The following is a 24993-nucleotide window of genomic DNA, read 5'->3' on the forward strand; positions in this document are numbered from 1 at the left end:
TTTATTCGAATTTCCATGGTTCGTTACATCTCCTATTTGTCAATCGAAAGTAGAGCAAAGTGCTTCAGTAAAGATGCATTTATCAAGTGCATATACATTGAAGAATCGATGAGATAAATCACTAACGAAGACTCGAACGATCAGAATGTATCGTAAAATTGAGTTTCTTAATGTCACGATAACGTGATTGATTTATTAACAAGTATTTTTTATATTAGATAGAAAGTGCCTCTTAAATGATTATCAATTAACCAATCGAACAAGGAGTTGAAATTGCGGCAATATGTCAACGACTATTAAAAATAAGATCGACGTTATTGTTTACCAGAGTACTAATGATATTTTTTGAAAAATTCGATAAACCAATTTCCATCAATTTCCGGCGTCTCCTTTAATTTTACTTCAACGCACGAGTCGACTTCTTCCCTCGATCTAACCGAAGTTTTATAATCTTCTAGCAGATATCCTAGCATCTCGGTCGCATTTGATTGAACGACCGATACAAGATATAATTATCCGGGGAACTTTCTTTATAGCCTTCCTACGTGGACTCGGCTTTTACGACATAATCGCAAACTTTGAAAGCCGTCGACTTCACGCAAAAGTTTCCCTACATTCGATAAAAGTACGAAAGCTGTTTTAGACGTTAATACGTATGTACGTATACATGAGCGTTGCGATTGGTAACTTAAAAATTTACCCGCAAAAAATAGAATTCGATATTAAACGAAAATGAGAAAGTAAAAAGAAAAAAAAAAAAAAAGGAAAAAGAAAAGTTAAAATAGCCGAACGAACGAGTAATTTTTGTGTGATTTTTACAGGATACTGAGATTTTATTAAAAAAAAAAAAAAAAATTTCTTTCGTCTGTGGCTTTTTTTCTTTTTTCTTTTTCAATACCAAAATTCCACAAAAATTCGTTTGAGTGACGCTGAGAGCTGATCGAAAGAATCACGGTACGAGACCGGGTCCATTCTCAGCTTCAACAAAAAAGGATGAAAGGATGGAGCACCGAAATACGCGCGGGAGTCTTATTACTCCCTCTTCTACGTCCTCTCCTCCTTTTTCAGACAATATTTTCGTCCAAGTACTTTCAAGCTCCTCTTTTTTCCTTCTCCTCCTCTCATAGTTGTGTCTTCCGCTCGTTAAAGCGCCACACCCGGACGATGCGATTTCGTATGAAAGCTTTTTGCGGAGCATCGTTTGTCACGCTACTGCCCCAGGAGTCTCTTGCTTTAGGAAAACGTTTCCTCTCCCACTCTATTCTTTTTTTTTATTTCATTTTTTCTCCTTTCGTAAAAGCGTGCTTGCAATCCGGAAATTCATTTTCGTAAGACAGAAAAGGTGGGAAAAGCCATGATCGTTGTCGCGACCTTTCCTCGCTCTTTTAACGAACTAAACGAAATAACTTTTTGTTTAATATTTTTAATAATTACGAGATTGCGTTTATTTTACAAAAAAAAAGACAATCATTATACCGAGAACATTGCTGTAAAAATTTTACATCTTGATTTTAATGAAAACCTTTTCTCCTTTGGATTAATTAAATTGACTTCAAAAGGTTAGACCAAGTTCTTTTTCGGAATATTAATTTAAACTAAATGTTGAGCTATATTTTAAGAAGCGTAAGGTACAATATGCTGGTTTATTTGAGCTGATTTAATAAACGTATCTTATTAAATCTTTCAACGAGCAACGAGTGCGAATAAATATCACCGACGTAGTATTATTATTTCGATGAAATGTTCGCGTTTAAAAGCAAGACACGACTGGCTATGTTAGTGTTACGAATTTTAATGAGTTTTTGAAACCAAGAAAAAATACTCGGAAAGGAAGTAGATACTTTGTTATGAATCTGCGTAAATGAAAAGAGAAAAGATGTAACAGAAAGAGTGAATTATCTCGAACGTAACTCGTGAAAGAGAAGACACAAATTTATCCGTGTTTTTCAATTAAAAACTAAATGAAGGAGTTATCTTTGTTCATTATACAGACATATATATATATATATATATATATATATATATATATATATATTGTACATATGTATAATATCGTGAAGGTTAAAAAAGTGAAATGAAATTCTAAGTAATTTCTACCTTCCTTTTACTTCACCCGAAGAGTATATTAACCGTATTCCCCTTCCTGTTTGAATAGGCTTAGATAAGATTCCGCTCTCGCACCTTGAACATACTTCTCGGAGTTTCTATCATCGTGACTGAAGATAAGCTTCTTCGTGTTTCGTAGAAGAAAAACGTCGTGATATCGATAAGAACATTTTCTTTTCTTTAGATCGGATAAAATGTTGTTTCATGAAACGTGGCTATCGAAAGAACACGAAAAGAATGAGTGGAACAAATGTTTCTTCATTTCCCATGTTGCGTTTATATATCGATGATATTAATTTATTGTCTTTGCGAAATGCTTGATTTCGATCAAGTCGGCAGAATTAATCATAATCGCGCTCACCGATTCGTGAAATGGCGCGCATTGTGCAATTTAAATCGGTGGCGTGCCCTGGAGCTGCAGCACCCTATATTAATCGGTGGAAAGTCAATAGGACGCGATAGGCAGTGTGCCGATAATTAATGGCCAATAATACGTTGATTGTAAATCCTCCTGTCGACCGGACACGTCGGCTTTTGCGGAACTTTTATAACGAGATCTATCTATCGTTCACGATCAAATCTAATGATTCTTGTTCGGAAACGGAAACGATTAAATGAATTTTTTAACTTGTACATTATTTCTTATCGAGAATAAAATTTTAATTAAATCCACTACGGTAATTATGTGTTATCCTTGTATGAAATATTGTTTAAATAAGTTATAACTTATAATCTTTTTATGAAAGGTACAAGGAAATACAGAATCAGAGTTTCACTAATTTAATTACTGCAAAAATCGTAATCGATATTTCCGTAGGGTGATAGTAGAAAGCCAAGGATAACGACGTATAAATCTTTCCTCGTGTAATTGGTGCTTGAAAGGAAGAGGGCAGGTAAAGAATCGTTTTATATCGAAGTCGATACGAGTTTCGCTCGAAGAAGAAATAGTGAGAGGAGTAGCGGTAGAAAGGGAAGGGAAAAGAGGGAGAAGGAAGAGAAAACAAGGGGGTTGTACCGTGAGTTACAAATAATCCGAGCAAGTTCTGAATTACGTCGTAGAATGGCCGAAGAACGGGCCAACTTCTCTTGGAGGTTTCCAACTTGTACTCAGCCCTTTAATTTAACCTCGCCGTGCCGTAAGTGTACGTGTAATATCCAAGAAAGCGCAAAAGCTCGTCGTCGAGTGCCTTCGCGGAGCTCGTTCCGCGCCGGAATATTATTCGGGGTACCTCCTCCGTCTTTTCGTATTCCAGTTAATACATACATACGTTAAACCGTTTCATGGTGAATCGACAGTCGACGGTTATCTAAAGTTAAGGGAAGTCTCGAAGTATTAAAGCCAGCACAATTGGCAACGTAGTTCGATGACTTTTACGCGTCTATCGAAGATGATCCTCGCGTTGTTATCATTGCAGAGGACAGAGGGTAACTCGTTTCTGCATTCGGGTCTTAGGAACGTGGGCGTTATGTTCATCGCGATGCAAAGAGGAGAAAGTGGTGCGAACGTTAATTTATGTAATGCTGATTTATGTCCCACCGACGATAATCTTTTTTAACCGGCTCGCTCGGCAGTTGATGGCCATTCGAGCATTGTGGGGAGCTCTCGTCATTTCTCTCAACTCGCATTTCACTTTTTTTTTTGCGAAGGAAAGAGAAGAGGAGATAGAGGGAAGGAGAGCAAGAGAGAAACTTGCGACTTTTTTCGTGGCTTTTTCAATAGCGGTAAGGATGGTAAGTCATCGATTATGTGGATTTTACGGTTCGTACGTCTTTCTCCGAAAGGAAGATCGTTTTATCAACGCAAAGCAGTTCCCCTCGAAACGTCAGCTTTTTAGAGAATCGAGACAAATAATGAAACATTCTACTTTCCACGAACCGACGCGAAGCCTATCACACGCGAAACCTTCATAGACTTTCATCTTCTCGACTTTACTTATAATAAATGTTTATAATTGCCAAACTTTTGATTAATCAGATCCTTATTCGGATAATTTCCATATATGGTATGAAAGAGAGCTTGGATTTAACGAAATTTCGTATTTATCATTCGAGCGAAGAAACTCTAACTTCATCGGATCCCAACGAAACTATTTAAAACACATCAACCCGCAAATAGCTAATTACGCCGACCCAAAAGTTTATCGATCCCGAAAGTTAACGTCGAGCGTTGATTAATGTGCCGAAAGCGCAATGTAACCTCGGTGCGATCCCCGCTTGTAAAATAAATATTCCTTTGGAGTCGTGAGGACAGGAGGAAAGATAAACGAAGAAGAGATGGGAAAGCGAAGGAGAGGAATAGGAAGAAAAGGGAAGAGGTTTCTAAACAAAAATCTTTGGCTTTTAATTCGGATCTTTTGGTCTGATTGCGAGAGCACACGTCTGTGTACATAACCGGCTGGATACACGTTCCAAAGATTTGCTGAATGAGCGTATTTCGTAGCGCGAACTCGTCGTTAGTCGTACGAAAAATCAGGAAATCGGTCGTAACTCGAGGAACGGCCGTAATTATGGGAATCCAGGTTCGTTCGCGAGTCTACCTTCGCTCTTTCGCGCTATCCTTTCTTGACTTGCATGGATCGGATGCACCTGCCGTTCGAGCCTGTACGTTTCTCTCCTCCGGCCACGCCGCCATTCTTCTTCTTCCTCCGACTCCTTACTCTTTATCTCGCCCGTCCACCTCTTCGTCTCTGACCTTCTCCCGCCGACTCGTTCATGCTATCTCTTTCTCTCCTTTTCTCTTTCTTTCTATATATATATATATATACATATATATCTCTCTTTCTCTCTCTTTCTTTCTATCGCTATAATGCCGTCCAAGATTTCTCTCTCAGTCTTTCGCGTACTTGTTTTCTATATCTTCCTTCCTTCTTCTTCTACTTCGTGCAAGTCTTTTCTCTTCTCTCCTCGAGGCAATGTACCACCATAGAACGTTGACCTCGACTCTACAGGCTCTTCGAGTTCCCTCTCTCCCTCTCTCTCTCTCTCTCTCTCTCTCTCTCTCTCTCTCTCAATCTCTCCCTCCCTCTCTCTTCGCGAGTGGATCCTCCCCGCTTTTACGTTTTCTTCTTCTTCTTCTTCTTCTTCTTCGTCTTCTTTTCTTCTTCTCCTTCTTCTTCTTCCTTAGTCGTCGTGGCTGCTTCTTCCAGTACTTATATTTATTTCTTTCTTCTTCCTTCTTCTGCTTCCTCGGTCTCTTCTTCCTCTACTCTCTCTCCTTCTTCTTTCTTGCACTGCCAGGAATAAACCAAGCTCGACGCGAACGTTCTCGCTCGCAACCATCGTCGAGGAATCTCGATAAGACCAGCTGAGAAATTAATTGGCCGGCCTCGAAAGCGAGCGGCTGGAGTCTCGCACCGAAAGATGAACGCAGGACATTGATCGACCCTCCTAGATGACTGGATCTTGTAACCTTCAAAGAGTGTTTGAGAAATTTACGAATTATTTGATCAATCGTTCTCGAATATAAAATTCGAGTTAATTTCGATCCGATGAAATTTACCTACGTCTAGATACAATCTACATTGTAATTAATTGCACGTCAGAATATAAATGCAGATTTATTTTTCGAAGGTAAACACGAAAGGATTAAAACGAAAGAACGAAAGCCTTAGAGTATAAAAGAAAATCTCTACATTCAAAAGTTACAAAAAGGAATCTGTTAAGTCTTTAAGATTCCGAGTAGATCGAGCGAGCGAGCGTGCGCCTGATTGGTGACTAATTGCAATTAAGAATCTTCTCTCTGCGGAAAGTGCGGCGAGGAGAACGATTCTAAGGTTAAGACAGAGGAAAGTCCCGTAATCGTCGATTCGCAAGCTCGTTATCCTGAAATCTCTGAATCGAGTTCGTGGGACATTAGAAAGGATTCGCAGAGGCGAATTAGCGGGAACGAGAGATAGAGAGAAAAGAGAAAGAGAGAGGAGGAGAGGGAGAGATAGGTGAAAGGAGAGAAAGACGGCGAATGCGGTGCCAGAATATGACGTTTAAAGTCTCCATTGTTCTGGGCGTAGTGCGCGCATTAAGCGCGAGAATAAAATTGGGTCAAATAGCGATTAACCTCGGTCTTCGTTGGACCGACTCCACGCGAGAATGAAGGAGAAGAAGGAACGAGTCGCTCGTTGAAAAGACAGTCTACTTGGATGATCCTCCTCGCGGAACATTGAGAGCGAGAGATTCGGCGCTCGGAAATGGAAAGTCAATGGAGGGTTAAGCCAAGTCGGAAGAAGCGGCTGTACGACCGTGAGAATTTATCGTCCCGTTTATCACGATAAATTCACCCTTTGTTAGATGAGGCATCGATCCAACTTTTCGATATTTCCTTATTCTTATTTCTCGTTCTCGACTTCGAATCATTAAATACATCGCGTGTGAAAGCGTACTATCCTGCATGGCCATCATTAGTTTCTAATCTTTATCGAAGTATTTCTTTTTCTTTTTCTTTTTTTTTTTTCTTTTTGTTTGCAAAATATCGTGAACGTTGGGACCGTTGATCAAGGTAGCAGTTTCCAGTCTGCGAAGACCTCGCTTGACGGAATAAATCCGGTGGTGATGACGTATAAAAGAAGAAGAAGAAGAAGAAGTAGAAAGCAAAGAGAAGAAAGAGAGAGGACGAGAGGAGGAAGGAAAAGGAGTTGAAGCGAAGAGACATCGAGAGATGATATCGTCCCGTCGACGCGCTGGAATGCGTCTACTGTCTGAAAAAAACGTCGCGGCTCTTCTCTTAACTTAACGAATCTTCTTACTCTTTCTCTATCTCTATCTCTCTCTCTCTTTTTCTTCCTCGAATCTCGTCCTTCCTTTTCTCGCGCGAAAACTAAGTTGAAACAAGAAAGAAAAAGAGAAAGAGAAAGAGAGAGAGAGAGAGAGAGAGAGAGAGAGAGAGAGAGAGATTCTTGAGAGGGTCGATCTCGCGTGGGTCGTAAACCGCAGTCCGCCTTCTTCTCCATCCTTATCCTATCGTTGATCGACCCTCTAGATTTCCATGGATCGTCCGTGACACCGTAGATCAGCGATCGAGCAACGCGTCGAATCCGAGAAACCTTTCGACGCTCTCATCCTTTTCTCTCTCTCTCTCTCTCTTTCTCTCTTTCTCGCCATCGAATCGCAAATCTTTTCTCCTCCTTCGAGTGACTTTTCTCTATTCATCCATCTCTCTCTCTTCCTCTCTCTTTCTCTCTCTCTCTCTCTCTCTCTCTTTATATCGTTTGTTCGCGCGGCACCTCGCGTTCTCGATTCCGTCGCGAGAGAATCCGCGCGTTTCCCAGCCTCTCGAAAGATCCGCACGTTCGGAGGCGGCATGTAGACGGCTGATAAGGCGTCACGATTTGTGTCAATGGGAACAAATGCCTCTTGAGCCACCAACAGCTAGCCACCTTCGAAACGATAAAGGAAGGGAACGCGATAGAATTCCTACTTTCTTTTTCTCTCTTTCTCTCCCTCTCTCTCTCTTTCTCTTTTGCTTAAACTTTTTCAGTTGCGAAGGCGGAAACGTTTATAGCTCCGAGCGATGTCTGAATTTCTAGTTACTGTTCTTTGGATTTTATCGGTTTGGGAAAGCCAATGCGAATTCGGTTTCGCGTGCATAACCGCGTTTCGTTCTTTGTGGAAGTGTCGAAGGTTTAAAAGCAATCGGAATAAGAATCGATGTGAGATCTGACTACTGTGAATCGAATCTGGAACTCGAAATTAACTCGGGTGCGATTGAAATCTCTAACCTCTTTTCGATTAAATTCTCAATAAATTTCGTTCTTTCTGTTTTTCTTTTTTTTTTTTTCTTTCTTTCTTTTATCTGTTTGAAATGTATTTATTTCCTTTTAATCAGTTTGCAATACAAGATTCTCTTGTGTTTCTGGTTAATGAATAAATTGTTCATCAACGTTGTGCGCTTTATTTTCTGTTTTACAGATAAAATTATTCTTTATAGATACAATATTGATAATCAATTTTCCAAGTATCCGAGTTCCAATTTTTATAAAGTGATTACAAAACTGTGTCTTCGATGCAGTCTTTGTAAGAACATATTCATATCTCTTGTAAGAACATATACATATATATATATATATATATATATATATATATATATATATATATCACGATTTATTTTAAAGAACGAAACATTACATCGAATACACATATATAATGCGATCGTTTTGTTATCTTCACATAGATAGGGATTCCCGTTCGATCCTTTTATACAAAGCGATATTATATTTGTTCCATTTCCAGTGATAATAATTAATGCGCTCGCGTTAAATCCGTCATCGGAAGAAGAAAACATACCCTTCCCTTAAGTTTTACCATCTTCCAACGAGCTTTCATTAATAAATGACACGAACACTCGCGTCAAGATAAAGTTCTTATCTTCTGTTAGCTATTGGACCTCGAAAGTCGTCGAATGTCGGGTGTTATGCGGATTGCAACGGGAGACGTTTATGAGAACGAGCATGAGAGATAATAAGAGAAAGAAAGAAAAGAGAACAATGAGAAACGCAGCATGCGCGAGGATGGATAATCCTTCACGGTTTTGTGTACAATAGCGTCGCGTTCTGGCGTGACGTGTCTTCTCTCTTTCTCTCTCGCTCCGTCTCTCTCTCTCTCTCTCTCTCTCTCTCTCTCTTTCTTCTTCATACCTCCCCTCTCTCTTTTCCTCTTGTTTTTTATTTCTTTTCTGCCCTTTTCTGTTTTTTGGTTCAGTAGAATCTCTGGTGCACGAACAAGCGAAAGAGAGAGAGAGAGAGAGAGAGAAAGAGAAAGGAATGATGAACGGCCAACTGAAAAGTTGACGCGAACGCGCCGGTGATGCAGCTTGGACTCGGTTCTCTCTATGTCAAGTTGAACTGGCGTGAAGTTTTTGAGGAAAAGAAGACGATGAATCATTCTCCAGAAGCGCGATACAGAGAAAAAGAAAGAAAGAAAGAAAGAAAGAAAGAGAGAGAGAGAGAGAGAGAGAGAGAGGGTGTACTCAAAGTTGGTCGACCGTGATACGGTCCTTTGCCATCTGAATTTCTTATTAGATTTCGAGTTTCACGACTTGATTACGAAAGTTGAAGCTCTAGCTGACTGTTGATATTTTTGTTGCGACTTAACGCGAACGATGTTGGAATGCTTGAAAGAATTTTATACCGTTCCTTCTTTCTTATATATCATTTTTATTTCTAAACTCATCAAATAGGTTTCGCAACATACTTTTGTCTAGAGAGAGTTCGTTTTAACAACGATAAGAAGTTTTGTTAAAAGATGTTGAAAATAACGAAGACTATCCAAACAACAACAACAACAACTATAACAACAACGACCACGACGCAAAAATGGCAAACTGTGGACACAAGGATAGGATATACCTGTGAGAGCGAGTTTTTGCGCGTACAAGTAGCCACGGCGTGCTTTCGCAAGCGAAAGAAGGAATCCTTTCTCCGGCATGGCTGGTAATTACCAGCCTTTGGGCTTTCCTTTGTGTCGTTGCCGCCGACCAAGAAGACGCTTGCACGACCGAGTAAAGCGGCTAGTTTCTCTCTCTCTCTCTTTCTCTCTCTCTCTGTTTCTCTTTCTCTGTTTCTCTTTCTCTCGAAGGACGCGAAGAGATAACGGCGATAGTCCGAGAACGTGTTCCTGTTCTCGAGGAAGACGAATTTCCAAGGATTTCTTCTTTTTTTTCTTTGTCTCTCTCTCTTTCTTTTTTCTTTCTCTTTTTTCTTCTCGAAGGGAAGAGAAGAAGGAAGAAAAATTTTCGTCGCTCTACTCCGAAAGACGCGACAGTTTCAAGACCGCATCGTGATAATAAAATTTATGGTAACGAAGCGCGATGTGGAGATTTGATTTTTTTCTTTTCTTTCTTTCTTTTTTCTTCCTTTTTCTTTTTCTTTTCTTTTTTTCAAAAGTTGCCAGAGATTTTGAGAACGCGAGCATGGAGTTAATTTATGTAGTCGTTGGTGGCTCTACATGGTTGTTTTACGAGTTCTAAAAAAATATCGTGACACCACCTTGCAGATTATTCTCACTCGTTATTTTCTCTTTCGTCGATAACTTTGGTGTGACACGTGTTATCTCTTCTAATCGTCTTTTCGTTTCTCTTGTTCGGTTAAAAAGGCTCTCGCGATTACGACATATCCTCGTTCGAACTAATTATCACAGTATGCGGGAATGATATATGTCGTATTATCGAACTAAACGCTAAACGTTAAGATCTTGAAGATCTTTCGTTGAAGAATTCCTTTCGAGCTCATCTCGATATTTAGGTCGAGAGGAGTGCCGCTTCTTTCGTGGTGAATGGCGCGACGCGGCGTTGAAAAGTCCGGAGAAGAAACAGAAAAGAAGGTTGGGGGAGGATGGGAGAGATAAAAGAAAAGTCAATCGGAGTGAACGCGAGCGAAGTTAATTAGATATCTGTGAAATAATACTATCGCTCGGTGAGTACCACAGCGCTTTGTACGGCTTTAAAGCTACGGCTCCATTGTTCGCTCCGATAGCGAGTAATAATTCATTGGACGTGCTGCTGTAATATATATATATATATATATATATATATATATATATACATACATATATATATAAACTCGAACGCGTATTTTGCATGTACACATATTTGTAGAATTATATATAGATCTATATATATATATAGCCGTATGTGTGTGCACGTGCGTGTGTATACATTTATATATCATCAGTTTATACGGAATAAAAGAGGTCCGGCACATAAGAGTGATCTCTGGCATTTTGTTTCGCCCTCACTACTACTCTTTCGTCGAGAGGAAAAAGATCGATTGACATTTCGGTCCTCGCGGCGAAACTTCGAGAACATGTTTATATCGATTTTATCGATTGTGCAAACCCAATATCGTGACTTGGAAATTCTCAAAGGGGGTGTGAAAATATTTCACGTTACTAGACGTAGATGAGAGAATTGTAGGAGAGTAAAAGGAAGGAACAATACCGACCGCGAGAGATCTACTCTCCAACATTCGTCGTTCATCGCGACTTTCCAATCGTGTAAGCGCTTAGTTTCCAAGATATAAATTATTATTATTATCCTTCGTAACAACGATAGGAGAATCGATGATCGTAGAAAAATTATCTACCTTCGTGAACGCGTTCTTTATATGCTGTTCTTCATATTTTTTCTTTTTTTTAACTTTGGAGAAGATGAAAGTAAGGCTTGATTTTAAAATTCATATTTCGCGATGTTCAGAGAAAGCGAAAATTGGAAAGTTCATTTCTTTTCACGATACAATTTTTCAACTTGTTGCGTTTTTTTTTCTCTTTCTTATCGATGAACTAACTAATCGATTGCAAATGCAAATATCTAAAATAACAAATGTTACGTTCCTTTCTCTGGTCTCGAATTTTATTATGTAAAGTTTAAAAAAAAATCGACGTAATCGTGTATCAAATCACGTATAAAATAAATGCTCGAGTGCGAAAGACGATTGCACAACGAGTTTCTACTGGTGTCGTTACGAAATGAAACTGCGTGTGTGGTTCCTGCGTGCGATATGCGTTTACATTTACGAGGCGAGAATAGTTGCAAGGAATGTAACTAACAAGATGAAATGCGCTATTAAACTCTTCAAGGTGTTAGACTATAAGAAAAGTTTTGCATTCGAACGACTTATCGGCATACATACGATCGATTTGTAATTCGTTTCAGTCGTAGTTAAAGTAATAAAACGGCGGATATCACATACGCTCTTTCCCATAAACATTATAGAGATTAACCATTAAGTGACATTACAAATTCGTTCGTATTTAATCATGACACGCGAGCCGTTAATAAGGCTAATTTTCGCTCGAATGAAATTTGGATCATAAAGCGAGTTCGAGCTTTTTATTTTTGACTAATGATCAAGATTATGGATATAATAATGTTACATTATATAGAACAAATGGAAATGTAATTGGTTCGTTAGTCTCATCATTAGTATATATAATATTCAAAATACACGTTACAATATTATTCTCGATTAATTATTGCCTCTAATTAATTCATTTTCTGATCATATATACTAATGGTTAAATATAATATATTTATAATTATTAATGCACGATTTGACGTAACAATCGAGTTATAATAATATCTGAAAAAGGCATAATTACTTTTTTTCGGAATATAAATATTAAGAATCCAAGCCATTTCTAATTTATTTCCTATTCAAATAGATTAGAAGACACGGTGGGAAAGACGTCCATGTTCGATGTTCCTTTTTTCTTCTCTTCGAACTTTTACGTTCCAATCAGGATTGATTGAAGGATGTAAAAGAATAGATAAAACGGTATCAGGGAATAACGGTGCTCGAATCTTTCACGAATACGAGATCTTACTCGGAGGCTTTAACAAAGAGCGAGAAACGTTAACGAGTGAGGCCTCTTCTTTTTCCTTTGTTTTTTCATTTTCCATACTTTTTTTCCTTTTTTTTTTCTTTCATTTTCCTTTTTTTCGGAACTCAAGAGATTTCGTCGTTCCTCTCGCTGTTTGCAGCTCCTTCTCGTAAGACCTTTCGTTTAGTCTTTTCTTTCTTCTCACCGACTTCTCTACCCTCCTCTCTTATTCGTTAGCATCGTTCGTCTTAGGACTAGACTAAGCCGGTTAGCGCGGTTCGTTGCAGACGTTCTTGGATTCGGCTTTTGCGTTTGACCCTTTCCTACTTGCTCCTTCCGCGATCACGAGGCGGAACAAGAAGACGGTGAGTTTAAAACGACTGTTCGGAATATCCTTCTCATTTGGAAATGAAATTTACGGATAGGAAAAAAGGGAGAGAAAGAGAGAAAGTGTACTTGAGATAAAAGCATTCAAACTCCTCCGGCAAAAGGTCCCTTTATCAACACAGTTTCCCTCTTTTTATCTTTCTTTATTTTTCCTTTCCACTTCTCATGTGACAATTAGAAACAATGGAAACGGAATAGAGAATATTGTTTTTATCAACTTTTCTCGTGTTCTTTCGAAGGCTACAAAGATCTTCGACGATATAAATATCGAAGTGTCCGCCGTTCACGTTTTAATTTTATTCGTAATACAAATGCATCTTAGAATAAAATAGAATTATAGAATTAAATATATCGATTTATTCGTTGTCAAATCTCATAATTAACAGTTTAATGTTTAATTAATAATTAATACAAAAGAGTTGAAGATAGCAAAGGAGAACTGTTGACATCGCTGTGATCAACGTTCATTCAAGATATTCTGTCTTCTTTTTAGACACGCTCCTCCTGTCGATGCGTCGACACATTCACGCGGCTATTTTATAATCAAATGTTATTGCAAATAATTTTTACGCTCCTTCTAAAGTCTCATTATACAATAATAATACCTAATGATCGATTATTTTAAAGTCAGTTTTCTGCATAGACGCTATATGCTTTTCGTACGGTATTAGTAACGAACTAATAATTAAAAGAGTCAAAATAAAGATATGCGAGAAAGGAGAGAAGGTAAGAGAGAGAGAGAGAGAGAGAGAGGGAGAGAGAGAGAGAAAAAAAGAAAGAAAGTACTAGTTCAGTCGATGAGTGCAAGGGAAATACGAAGACCAGGGAGTTGCAACGTGATTTGCACCGGACTCAGGGTGTACTCGATCAAGCGCGGAAACTAATTTGAAGCGTCGATTCGAGGCACTCGGGCCGCATGAAAAACCGTGCTCCATGCACCGGCCGTTTCGCATTATTCGATATACCTCGCCGGTGTACGATAAATATCGTATTGCAACCGATCGTAAAGAGAGCGACTGAACGAGAGAGTGAGAGAGAGAGGGGTGTGGTAGATGGTAGAGAGTGCATGCCCCGCCGACACTCGTGCCACGCTATTTACACGACCGCGTAGGATTTATCGCTCTTTCGATTGTCGCCCTACCTCCCCTTCCTTTCCCCTCTCTTTCTCTCTCTCTCTCTCTGGCGCCTTTTTCACTCTCGTGATAGTCGACTCCACCTTTTTTTCATTCCCCACGAAAATTGAAATATATTCCCGCAAACCTGGCGATTTTATCGTCCAATACGATCGACTCTGTCTTTCTTTTTCATTCTTTTTTCCTTTTTTCTTTCTTTTTTTTTCTTTTTTTTTCCTCTTAATCTGCCTTATCATAAATTAGAATAATTCTCGTTTCTTTCTTTTTCCACTGCATATACTATCTTTTTCATGTATCTTTTTTGTCTCTCCTTCGTCATTACTCGCGATCTTTATCAATGTTAATACGATTATCCAACCACGATTCTTCCTTTCATATCTCTTTGTTTTTCCTCGTTAAAACAGATTTACATTTAATATTCGTTATTCAACGCGTGGTAGTACGGAACTATGATGCAAAACGAAGGAAACAAACGGAAAGAAATGTATTAAAGAAGACTAACCGTGTACTGCGAAAAGTCCGACGATATGGGCTCGAGCTGCTCGCCCATTCGCTCCTGGCGAATGAACGAACGAACGAACGAACGAACGAACGAACGAACGAACGAATGTGAGTGTCTGACCAAGCGACCAACCGGTTTCCGTTCGACGTATTCCACGCAAATTCCACCTTCTCGTATTCATCGAGTTTACGAATCCACTTCTTCGTGCATTTGCTCTGCACTTTGGCGACGATTCGATCATCTAGTATATCGTCGATCTATTCGTTCTACGTTCGGTCAAATTTCGTCGCGAATAAACGAATCGTTTCGAACTTAAACGAGTCTTTTGAAATTTCGGGGGCACGAGTAAGCATGCTTTCCAAAAGATTACGTCGTTTTAAGAAGAAAAAAGAAGAAGGAAAGAAGTATTTCTATTAAACGACAAATTGGCAACGTTTTAACGTAATCATTTCTTATAAAAAAGTAAGAGGATTAACGTTCGTAAGAATAATATATAGAATCGTTGATACGACGAATCTCGAGGTATTTTTTATTCAGCTCTTTTTCTTCTTTTCTCTTTTTATTTTTTTATCTTATTTTATATTTCATTCTTTCTTTATTATTTCTCTCTTTTTATTTTCGTATTTTCTTGATTTTTTTGTTCTTTTTTCTTCTTTTCTTTTTCTTTTTCTTTTTTCTTAAACCACTCGATTCTTTTTGCGGACTTCGTAGATCGTTTGGTAAGATCTTTCAGAGAAAAGGATTTACGTGCGGTTCGTTTAGAGTTTCGGCGCGTACGTAGCCGTCCGAAGGAACGTTTTTACCGGCGTCTCTATTAATCCACTGAGGTACTATCAATTTTCTTTCGTGTAAAAAAGCTTGGCATAGAGGATGTTACCCGTATGAGCCGGCTCTCGGTACACCGCGAGAGTTCTCGTCTTCGTTGATTTTCATCGGTAAACTCGAAGAGAAACATCGATAGGCACTTGGTGCCTACAGCGCTCAACGAGAGTCTCGGCATCGTTTCTCTTGCGATTTTCTTTCGAAGGACGTTACAAGTATGCATATAAGCGGTCCGCAGAATATGGGACGATTAATTATCGTGTTTCGACTTTAACACGGGTTCGCGAGTCCATCGTACAAAGCGGAATTACAAAGGACAACTTTCAATAATCCATAAATTTCTAATTGCTACATCGTTTCTTACGGTGTGCCGATTTTTTTTTTTTATTTTAGTTAATCCATTGTTTCATTATTCATTATAGTTATAACATGCCTATAACATATTTTCGTATATGAAATATGTTTAATAGAAAGATGGTACATATGTATATGTTATAATATATCTAATATCTACTATTCCGAGAAGGGTTTGTCGAATCGGAGAAACAAGACTATCATCAATGAGATGATCCTAGCTTGTCCTACAACTTACAGCATCAGAGTGAGAGAGAGAGAGAGAGAGAGAGAGTGAGAGAGAGAGGCAGGGAGGGGAATGTATATGGAGCTTACGTGTAGGATGTATAGGCTGTGACAGCATCCGGTGATCAATGGGCACGCTGCGACAATATGCGTCCTTGCAGCATTACGTTATGCATTGCGCGATCCACGCACATCGCACACCGTCGACTGAATCCTCTGTGACACATCACCCACGCCTATATCTCACCTCTTACGACTATCATCCGTGAGAATGAAAATCCCTTTGCGTAAGGACATACGTTGTGTGTCCTCTTTTAAGAAGATAAATTTGACCCACTTTCCCACAGACATCATCTTGACGTCTTTCGAAACAAGACGGTCTTGTCGATCTAATATTCCGCAAGGATTGCTTCGAGTATACTCATCTGTTTCACAAATGATGAGTTCGTATTAGCGATGTGTTCACAATGTTCGTTAAGCTCTCTCATCGTCGTTCGATAATCGACTCGACATGTAACGAATGATGCACACGATGGGTAACAACGAAATAGGAAAGCGTCGAGAGGCATACTCTTTCTCGATAAATCAAACGGAAATCCGAGAGTAAAATAGATCATCCATGAACGTACAGGATTTATTTTCTTCTTCCTTTTGAAAGTCTTCGTTTCTTCCTTGGCGAGTATTTAGAGTAGATACGAATAGTGAAGCAAGACGAAAAGAATCAAAGGAATGGAGAGAAAAAAGAGGGTAAGCTTGCCTCTAAGCGATGAGAGAGATGGAGAACCGGAAAGAGTGATAGAGAAAGGTAGAGAAGAGATGGAGCATTGTCGTCGGCGATCGATAGAGAACGCGCACGTAACGTGCTCACAGCGGACCACGAACAATACCAATGTAATAAACCGCTCCATTTACCTCCTCGTATACGCATACATTTTCCGCGTCAAGATAGCTTTTTAAGAGAGGCGAAGGGGAACAAGAGAGTATGGATATAACAACGTGCAAACGAGCCTTCGAGATTTACGTTAGTTTAGTACGATCTTTATGTCCTGGGATAAAATTACGACTGTGTAAAACTAAATAGAACGAACAGTCAAATTTTTACTATGACGGTCTATCCTCGTTCCTATTGTTTTTTTCGTTAATAACAAAAAAGTGTAATATAAAACATAACTGAGGACTTATTTTATAAGTATTTTTTACATACATACATACATGTACATATATATATGTGTATGTGTGTATATATATATATTTATATATATTTATATATTTACATCGGAGCAGGTACTAATATTTTTTCTTCTCCTTTTTCTGTTACAGGTGAGAATCATAGGTACTCACTCCAACTTTCACCGCTGCTTTTCTGCTATTCATCAATTTAATTCCAATCATCAACGTTACTCGCGTTTACACTAAATTTCCCGTAGGAACGTTTTGCTTTGAATTCCCTCTAGTTACGAGGAGTATTCTATTCTATTGGAACTATACGCAAACGACGAGTAATGGATACGTTTATATGGTCGCTCGAGCATGGTCTACACGCGATAACCCACGCGGTTCCTTGTGGACACACTAGACACCGCGATGCGGAGGAGTAAGCTAACAGTTACGAGAGGACCACAACCTTTAGCTCGTTTGCGCAAAACCATCTCGAGTATCTTTACCGATACGTCCGTTCTATGGAGAGAAAAAGAGAGAGAGAGAGAGAGAGAGAGAGAGAGAGAGAGAGAGAGAGAGAGAGCTTTGTAACGCTTCTTTGCGTTCTACGGTCCAAATACGAACGCTTGTTCTGTATCTGTTAGGTTAACAAACGCAATAACTGGATAAGCAAAATACAAGTAATCAGAATTTCTCACAATTTAAATCGAGATTAACAATCTGCGATCATTCCGCATGTTGACATTTATTGATCGTCTCTCTTTGAAATAACAAACATGTTTCTAATTCTTTTTATATCGCTTTAGGATATCTTACATCGATACTTACATACATCCGGATGCTATAACTATTTCGGACTACATCGGTTTTTCTTCTTCTTCTTCTTTTTCTTCTTCTTAGACGTGATAGAAATTCATTCATGTTCCTCTTCTTTCTTTTTTTCCAACGATAATAACAAGCTGATCGTGTCGCTTATCAGTCGTCTAATTCCTATGGCCGGTGGAACGACGATTTAATTAAGAAAATTCCGAAAGGCGGTATCCGACTATGGCGGGCTATCCGACTACTCGACGGTTGACTAGCTTTGCCGCAATAATTGCACTTTTACCACTTATCTCGTGATATCTTTAAGAACGTTTCTAATTAAACTACTTTCGATCGATTCTATCGTAGAACACGTAACGATACGTGGACCGAGAGTCGACGCTTGTTAAGATACGGCGTGGTAGTTAAATATATTAGGTTAAACGCTTTCAAGATCGCCGATATCGTAATCTATCTATGTATGACTTTCGAAAGGAGACATTTGTCGTTCCACCTTAGACTCTACTCCCTTTGTATCGAATGAAAAGGAAATGGAATTGCGTGCTGAACGTTCGTCTTTCCGATCTAAGCTTTCTTAGCCTTTTTTCCACGTTGAAAGACGAAAAGGAAGAGGATTCTTGCTAGGGGAACGATAATGAGATTCATGGGTTCTTAAAATGAAAATTTCTTCGTGAAAAGGAAGAGCATGGGACGAAAATGCAGGTATAGAAAACATTTTATAGAGCGCCAAAACTCCTCCTATCGATAATCTTACTTTTTCTACGGTTCTTTTTCCCGGTGGTCGATTAAGTCAAATTTTAATGACTCCATTAAGCGACGAGAACGTAACGTTTCTAATTCATTTATAAGAAAATTATGCGGCGGGAAGCTCCCGATCGTCCCTCGATCTTTAATTGAACGTAGGTATTATAGAAAACAAAAAAAAAACAAAAAAAGAAAAAGAATAAAGATTTCGCAAACTCGATTGTCGTAGTCTTTTCAAAGTTTCTTAAATCGTGATTTAATTCTCTTTCCGAACAATCCTAAAGAGATTCGTAAAAATTGACGAAGGGAAATTTCTTGCGGACCATTAAGCGGATATCCATAAACCCTCGAAGCTCGCGGTAATTATACTAACTATCGTATTGTAATTAATTCAGGTGGTTCAAGACTACTTCCGCGTGAATACGTTGAATGTCTCGGAAGCCGCACTCTAAAATCTTTCGAGTCACTGAAATATTTCTCTCTCTCTCTCTCTTTTTTCTGTCTTTCTTCCACTTCGACTTTCCAACGAGAGAGAATCTTTTCTTTTCCTCTTCTTTTCTTTTCTTCTCTTTTCTTTTTTTTCCCCTTTTTTATTACTTCCCTACTTCATCTTCTTCCTTCCTCGCTTCTTATTGTCTTGGCGGCGAATTAGCGATGAATTTAATAACGATTTCAATAGATACCGAAGTGAAAACGCATATTCGACGAATAATCGAATAAATATTCTCAATTGCCCACCCGACGTGCATTTTTTTCCCCTTTCTTTTCCCCGATCTCATTTCCGTGAAAGAATTGGTTTTATCTTCCCTTTTCTCCTCTTTTCCGACGGAACGAAATACTCGCAGTAAAGCTGGAACTCTTTCCTCTTCTTTAATTGAGCTTCGGCCTCTAATATCACGACTTTCCAGTCCATTCCAACGGTTGTTTCTGGTTAATGAATTCTGTCTGAAAGTTTCTACATTTTTTCGAATGTCGTTAATTTCGTTGGAAGAAAAAAAAAGTAAAATAAAAAAATACAAAGATAAAAAAAAAGAAAAACAAGAAAGAAGTTTCCTATTTCGCAGCCAACAATGATCGGACGTATCTTCCACGGTTTAATTAAATATCTATTTTTTTTTGAAATTTTCTATATCGTAATTTCTCTATCGTAATCGAGATAAAAATTTCTAGACGACGATTGAACGACGATGGAATGTTTCCGCGAACAAACGAGGCAAACACTATTGAAGCACATTTAATGGCGTCGTCCTTAGTAATGCTATCGTTTTGTCACTAGACTAGACTATTGTTTGACCAAACTTCTGGCACGCATTGAAGTTAGAGAAGGGTCTAAAAGAAGAGGTTGAAAGTAAAATGGAGTACTCGCGAAAAAGAGAAAAAGAGAGAGGGTAAACGAATGTTGATTAAATATGGACCCCCCTAAAGGCAGCTCTCTGGGGTTAGAGGCCCCAACCATTGAGTGCAATTCGTGCATTGTGCACGGAATTTAAACCGGTAAATATTCAAGGCACGAGGCAGCTGCCGTCATCCATGTGCTACACGTATACCATACGTCTTATCGTATCCCGAAAACAACTCGTTCGATGCTCGACGAGCCGAAGAAGACTGCTGCCATTCTCCTGATGTTCGCTCTCCAAAGTCGCATCTCTCAGCGAGCAAAGGATCATCCAATAGCTCTGCTCGATCCCTTACGAATTTCTCTGCGATCACGTCCGCACGGCTCGTCCTACCGAAATTTATGCTAAACCACTAGAATGGGGCCTTCTGTTGGAAGAACTGAGAGAGATAGAGAGAGAGATAGACTTGGTTAGTTCGAGGTAGGATATCGATCTTCCACGAGGCTGGTTGTGGGCCATCAAAATTCAAATGTGGCGTGGGATTTCGTCGTAAAACATACGGCAATCGTGTCGGTTTCGTGGTTTTCCCTACGTGAAGTTAAACGAATTCTTCGAATTATCGTTTTCAGATTCTATGAAAAATGAATGATTTTTTTATGTTCCTTCAGTCGTTTGATTCGTGAAGTAATTTTTAATAAACTTCAAAAGTTTCCAATTAGCTTCGTATTTAAGTCGAAATTGATTTCCCAAAGAAAGATTAAAAAAGACGAAATATTTAATTATGCAAGACTGTTTAATATAGATCGAGAATTCTTTCTATATTTCGATCTTATATCCCCAAGTTATTTTATAGTATCGAATCTATTAGAAGAATTTTTTCTATGTGCACGATATATATTAACATGCTTTATCGTACAAAATCGTATCGCACAATAGCTTCCACCGATATATCTCTCTTTTATGTTTATCTTTCGCTCTGTGTTGCGCGAACCTTCTCGCATAGCTTTTCAAAAGATCTGGATCTGAGAATATGTAATAAATATTCTCATCCAGGTCTACCTGCTCTCTTCTTCTTTTGGTTCTCTAACACAAGGAGCAAGACTTACGAGGAGTCCATCTGTAACACGGATACTTTCGACACTCGCCGTACGGTTCGAAAGAAGACGGTCGATAAAGAAGCGATTAACATAACAAGCTGCCGCTTATATACTTCGTAACAGTGCAAAGAGAACTATCGAGGCCATCGTGATAAAATGCAACGTGTACTCTCGACTTCTCTTTTCCGTTCACCGTCTCTTTTTCTTTCATCAGTTGGGTGTGAGCAAGACCACGAGGAAAGACAGACTTATGTGGAAAGAGACCACGAAGAGTGAATTCTAATATTCTACTCATACCGTTCGGGATCACCTCAAAACGAACGATTCGACATCGAAATGGTATCTTTCAACGGAGAAACCCTGTGTTTTCCACACGACAGATGATACTTGACACACGGTGAGATAAACTCTCCTATCTCGATGACAAGATCTTGTCGGATTACTTCGTGAGTCGTGTGTCGAGATATAATGATAAATCGTGAAATGGATAGATGTCGAACGAAGTAGATAAATAACGCAGAGAAGAGAATCCGCTATTGTTTATTTGCTTAAGCTTTTAATTCTGCGTATGGTGTTTTTTCAGAAAAAAAAAAAAAAAATTTTATTTACTTTTGATCTACAAATTATTCAACTTCATTGATCTTAAGTAGAATGAATTTAGGTGAATCAACGGCAAAAAGGGAAACAACAAAACGTTCGTCATTTTGAGAGAGATAAGCACATAAAATGAAATTTTCCACGATCGTGATTCTTGTTTTTATCGCATTTTCGTCACAATTCGAGAGAAATAGAAAGCAATGAGCGTCCATTGATGTGAACACTCAGTGATCGTCAATTAAATTCGCTTTATCGAGAATTAATAATCGTCGACCAAAAATATCATTTGTTTTCACTCGACTGAAGTTGCCAAAGCTTTTCTCGTTTGATTTTTTAGAAAAAATGTTTGAATTATTTGTACAAATATAAAACTATATATATATATTATATATATATAAGAATGTTTATAATTATTGTAAACATTGATGAAACATCGAACGAATTAAGCAAACAAACAGAATTCGATCTCTTTGGATTTTATAATATAATTGCATATTAATGGGTAATTATCCTGTGTACTGTCAAAAGGAATATCATTATAGTTTATTATGTTAATTATGGAGTAATTTTATAATTACGATTCATTGGAATACAAAGAACTAGTTTAGCTATTAACGTAATATGAAATATACATGTTACACACATAGTATATAATAATTTTTCGATCATGAATCCTTTGCTTCTCGTTGTTCATTTATTCTTTATTCTTATCTTTAAGATATAATAAGAGTATTTGATGCTTCCAGATCATGAATCTTTCTCTTTTTCTCATCTTTGTTCTTAAACATCTATCTCCGTTGCTTCATCAGATTAATGGAACGAATCTCACATTTTTAATCCTCCCAGAACTCAACGATACGCGATCGTAACACGCGAAAGAATTACGAAACACAAATTGTATATTTCGCAGTTTTACTGTCCAATAAATAAATATGACGAAAGGAAAAAAGAAAAAATTATTTGGTTGGTAAATCAAATAATCGAAATAATCGATCCAGTAAAAGAATAATACATCACGCATATATAAAAAAAAGAAAAAAACAAGAAAAAAGAAACAGAAAATATCAGTTGCGATTGTATATAGCGTAAAATAAAATGATCGTGAAAAATATCAAATGGACAACATTTTCCGAAGCTGTAGACCATTTAACGAATCCACATTATATTTGTCAACTGGTCGTAATTTCTATATTCGTATGTAATCGATAGAACAATATCCGATTTAATCCTTTTGGTTTTAAAGCTTACCAATCCGATGGTGGATCGATGGAACAACAGATATGCGTTCCTATTTTTGTGAAGGTGTGGGTGTACATGCGAGATTATTGGAAGTTAGAGAGAAATGGGTACGAAAGGAAGAGGAGAGAGATATAGTTGGTCCATGCTTCGTGAGATATACTCTCCAATACATATACGTATAATATAATGTATTTGGTTTCCTTTGTCGGCATTCGACAACTACATTCCCTGCACCGAATTTTACTTTCGTTTCGAAGATAGGAATCGAAGAATAATGGATGCGTTTTCGTGGAGAATACGTTCGTTTCGAACCACAGGAATGTAATATTCCATTCCTCTCTACTCTACGTCTATCTTTCTTTCTTTTCTCACTTTTCTCACTTTTCTACCATCTTCTTAGCAGAGACTTTAACTTTCTCGTACGATCGCCAGAGAAGCCTACACATATTCGAGCTCTTCGCTATCGCCATCAAATTTATATTTCACTTCGTAAAGAACCAACAGGTGCCTGTTTGCTTCGCGTCGAAGTAAAGAGTGGCTGTGGGTGTGTTCGTGTGCGTGTACATGCGTACGTGTGTGCGAGAGAGAAAGAGAGAGAGAGAGAGAGAGAGACGCGAGCGCACAGAGTATACGCTCTCACACGATCGCAAGATGGCAATCATTATAAATAACTTAGCCGTAGCACGTCACTCCGGGGCACAATGCTGGGGCCTTTTATTGGAAGGAAAACGGTGACGATAAATAACGTGGTAATAATAAATAGCTAGGAAAGTCGATGCTTGGTGAAAGGACGAAGAGAGAGAAAGAAAGAGGAATGTTATTTCCGTAGAACGGAACGAATCGACTAATACCTACTCTAGAACGAACAATGCGAGCAAGATCTAGTTCGTGAGCTTTCGAGAATAATGAAATCGGATCGATGGTCCAATCGAAACGATTCATTTGGGAGATCGGTGAAACGATTCGCTTTTCGAACGGAAATTTTGATTTAGATTTTTTAGGAACATATTCGATGGTATAAAACTCATACTCCTGAATAATCTCGTGTTTCATTCAGAGCGTATAAAATTTCAACAATGACATTTTGTTTTCTTGCATAACCAGTAATATTTAGCATAGACATCGGTTTATTTTTATAGTATCAATTATATAGTTAAGAAATATACCGTAGCTTGTCACGGCTCATCATTGAAGTCACGGACACGTTGGAATATCAAACATCATTCGTGATACTTTCAATGGGAAAATGTTCGACGTGCTGGAGAATCATTTAAAATTCTAAGAAAGCACTAGAGGCACTACACGATAAACTATTCTAAATACTGTTCGGTATGACTTGAGAATAAACGACAGTTATTAAGAATCAGTAGACAGTTGTCCCCATATTATTAACGATAGAATTTTACCATCAATCGGAAAGACGAGAAGCTCGTTTACAAAAGATTGTCGATGTATGTATGTATGTATGTATGTATGTATGTATGTAGAAAGAAATAAGGGTATGGTTATTTGAAAGAGAAGGTTTCATTGTATCTTGAAGTAGATGCTTATCCCCGTGTTTCGTTAACAAGCACGCACGCACCTGTATTTGTCTCGATGGGTTTTGTCGAGCACGTATTCATCTTCCCCTCTACTCACGAATGTATTTTGAAAGCAAAATTTTGCTATGTATTTCTTTTTCTAAAAAAAAAAGAAAAAAAAATTGAAATTCTATCCATTGAGCTACGGAAAACAAACTGGTTTCATCTTTCCTTTCCTCTGAATAATATTTTAAATAAACAATATGTATATATTTGTTAAAACTTTTTGTTATGAATGGATGAAAGAATTACTAAGATAAAAATTGTATTTTGCTTTTAAATTTTATTTGAAAGTCTGCATAACAAGTCAACGCTAATTAAAATACGTCATACGTTCGTTTTCATTTCTGTTAATGAAAATTATTATTATCACATCAAATAATACATATGTACATATCATCTATATTGAATTGGAATAACAAAAATATCATTTATGAAATGTATTAAACGTGAATGATCGTTGATATAATGGAGAGAAATGAGAAACCGAATGCAAACGATCATATTCCTTTTACGAGGGAGGATTTTGGGATTGGTTCCAACCATGAGAGGGTAAATTGGTTTAGATTATGTTCGAGA

At 38.1% G+C, this 24993-nt stretch overlaps 1 protein-coding gene across 9 annotated transcripts in view; it reads left to right on the plus strand.

Annotated features, from left to right (window-relative positions):
• LOC122627249 (fat-like cadherin-related tumor suppressor homolog) overlaps positions 1–24993 on the plus strand; it is a 290885-nt gene that overhangs the window by 79828 nt on the left and 186064 nt on the right. For 2 of the 9 annotated variants that reach the window (XM_043808257.1, XM_043808256.1), the window contains one exon: positions 17158–17170. The exons of the other annotated variants lie outside the window; for them this stretch is intronic. The gene's annotated coding sequence lies outside the window, so the exon portion shown is untranslated. The remainder of the gene's footprint in view (positions 1–17157; positions 17171–24993) is intronic. 9 annotated transcript variants of the gene reach the window in all.

Source organism: Vespula pensylvanica, chromosome 2 (genome assembly GCF_014466175.1).
Source record: "Vespula pensylvanica isolate Volc-1 chromosome 2, ASM1446617v1, whole genome shotgun sequence".
NCBI classification, from domain to species: domain Eukaryota; kingdom Metazoa; phylum Arthropoda; class Insecta; order Hymenoptera; family Vespidae; genus Vespula; species Vespula pensylvanica.